The following is a 2,639-nucleotide window of genomic DNA, read 5'->3' on the forward strand; positions in this document are numbered from 1 at the left end:
CAAAATACGGGGCTCCTTTATGTCTCCAGGCTAAGAAATTGTAGCAGAAATGACTGCTGTAATTTGTATGTTTTTAAAGAAAGCCCTGATGTGGCTTTTCCAAACAAGGGGTACTCAGCATTCAGTTTAAGAGCGGATAAAGCACTGAGATTATTCAGATTTGAACGTCCCTGGCTCACCGGCAGTACTCGTTCCTGGGCACAGTGTTGCTATTTGAATACTCTACCTTTCCTAGGCAGCACTCGGAAAGGCCAGGGGAAGATTTTTCCATCTGGCTGACACACAGCAAGCAGCATGGGCCCTTCCTAAACTGGCTCCTTCTCAGTTTCAGTCGTTCAGTTACAATTTTCCACAGAACCTGTTCAAATCAGCTGTTCATTTGTTTCATGTTCCCATTTATCACTTCTCTATATCATTAGAGGTATTTGTATCCACCTCATGAAGTGTGATATACATCTTATGTTTTCCCTTGAATCTCAGTCTTGTCTGTACTGATGACAGCTCTAGCCTACCAGTCTATTGCTAAAGAAATGAATCTGAAGTGTGAGCTGTGAAAGGGGTTTAGAGATGTCTTCTGTATTTGCAGAGATACAAATAGGCTTACTTGGTTTGGCTAGTAACTTATGCAAACCTCTCTGAAAAGAAACTCAGTTTAATGACTACTGACAGAGACCTTGCAATATATAAACTTTATATAGACCTTGAAATACATCTAAGTTCTGGTATGTTATTAAATACCATATTATCTTTTTTCCTTTTGAAATGAAAACTGTATTTAGATTAAATATTGAAATTTCGGTGTGTCTTTACCCAGATATGACAATATATTTCAACTCTCACTTAAACTGAAATTCATTTCCCATGAAATTCCATTAAACATCCTATCTTACCAATATGAAAAGAGACTGCTCATAGTTTGCTTTTCCTGAAGGTAGGCCTGATTAATGTTTTTAGAAATGCAGTTTTACATATTGTTGGCAAATCAAACATAAAATCATAGTTACACACCAGTTGTTGGTCCCAATTAGATAATAACCACTTCTTAAATCAATAATTCTGCTTTTGTTGTAGACAATACGTTAAATGTCAGTGTCACACATTGTATCTGTTAGGAGCAAAATAAAGCATCACAGTTCAAGCACACAAAAATAGGAGAACATTTAAAGGGAAGTAACGGGGCTGGATTGTACTCACATGTCAAGAGCCCTGCCTTGTTCTCAAAGGCCCGGTACCATGTTGATCTCAGTAAGGCAACTGGATTTGAGACAGAGCCATCCAAACTCATGACACTGAATGCAGGTAGAGGCAGTACGTGTTCAACACAGAATACAAGGACAACAAATAGAAGGTATCTGCATCCAGCTAGCACTGCTGGAAAAAACTGAAGTTAATTTCATTAATACGCCAAGTTTGTATTTTTGATAGAACCTTATGAACCAATTTTACGGGTGAATCCTGTTCCTGAGTAAATTCACTACTGAGGATCAAGTAGACGTTCTCCTGCCTGTTCTCTGTTCCTATTTTTCAAACTGACCTCAGGCACAACACATTTCCATGCTCTCTGAGAAGGTGTCTGAACATGTATTTCAAGTTATGTTACTTTTATTCTGTGGTATGATCTCCATCCTCTCCGTAGAATAAGACAGACAGTGACAAAATAAAGTTACAGACATTTAAGTTCATACTGTAGGTTTAAGCTGATAAGTCTCAAAATCACTTTTCCATCAGTTACAAAGATAGTGAAATAACATTCCTGTAATGTAACAATCTGTAACACAAGAAATGAGCAGAGGTGCATCCTGGAACAAACCTTTCCTTAAGACCAGCAACAAGACTTCACTAGGACCAGTGCTTATTATGACCTACTGCTTGGATTGCAGTTATTCAGTGGTACTCAAGCATATTTTCATCATGAAAGCAAAAAAAAGGTCAAGTTAATTAGCTTCATTGCAAATATCCAAAACAAGACTTAAACGCACTAGAGTTAAACGTGAGGAACTTTCACAATATGAGAATTCATTAGGCTCAGTGATTCCCTTTGATAAAACAATGAACCAATGAACAGTAACATCATATTGGAAAACCTTTAAAATCTATCAGGTTACAATGGCACACTTTCAACTAAACAGATCATCAACCTACGTGCCTTTTCTACGCTGCCTTTTGAGTAGAACAGAAGATATGAATTTGTTTTTACCCACAGAATATCAATGTTTTTGTAGGCTAAAGTATCTGTATTGTTCTGCATCTGTAAAGTATCTGCACTGTTCCAAGCATCATACTGTCAACTGAAACACTCAGAGCTGGAAAGGAGGAAAGATACTCACGTATCTGACTTCTTTTGATAGTCTTCTGTCTTCGGGTTGTACTAGGTCAGATCTGGTAGTATCTGATCACTCGTCTGTAATATAGAGCATAAAAAGTCTTTATCAACAAACCCCTAAAAATGCAAGCGATGCTCAAGGCTGCTGGGAAAGCAGGAGTGATTGCCAGAAAGCTGCATACAATCAAGCAGACGTAGCTTGGGTAAGCAGAAGTATATGAAATTTTGAAGTTAATTGTATTTTCAACATGGTATTTAACATTAATAAAATATTTGCCAAATGATTGTGAAACAGTCTGGTAACCTAGTAATACAA

At 37.4% G+C, this 2,639-nt stretch overlaps 1 long non-coding RNA gene across 1 annotated transcript; it reads right to left on the reverse strand.

The window, feature by feature from the left end:
* Window positions 1-993: 993 nt before the first annotated feature.
* Window positions 994-2,391, reverse strand: LOC112952942. The gene is made up of 3 exons (XR_003250490.1): window positions 2,328-2,391; window positions 1,195-1,368; window positions 994-1,105 (listed from the first exon to the last, which is right to left on the reverse strand). It is a non-coding gene; the product is annotated as an uncharacterized LOC112952942 (long non-coding RNA).
* Window positions 2,392-2,639: the final 248 nt, after the last annotated feature.

The sequence above is a fragment of the Nothoprocta perdicaria genome, unplaced genomic scaffold, assembly GCF_003342845.1.
Source record: "Nothoprocta perdicaria isolate Ctin4 unplaced genomic scaffold, notPer1 scaffold_415, whole genome shotgun sequence".
In the NCBI taxonomy this organism is placed as follows: domain Eukaryota; kingdom Metazoa; phylum Chordata; class Aves; order Tinamiformes; family Tinamidae; genus Nothoprocta; species Nothoprocta perdicaria.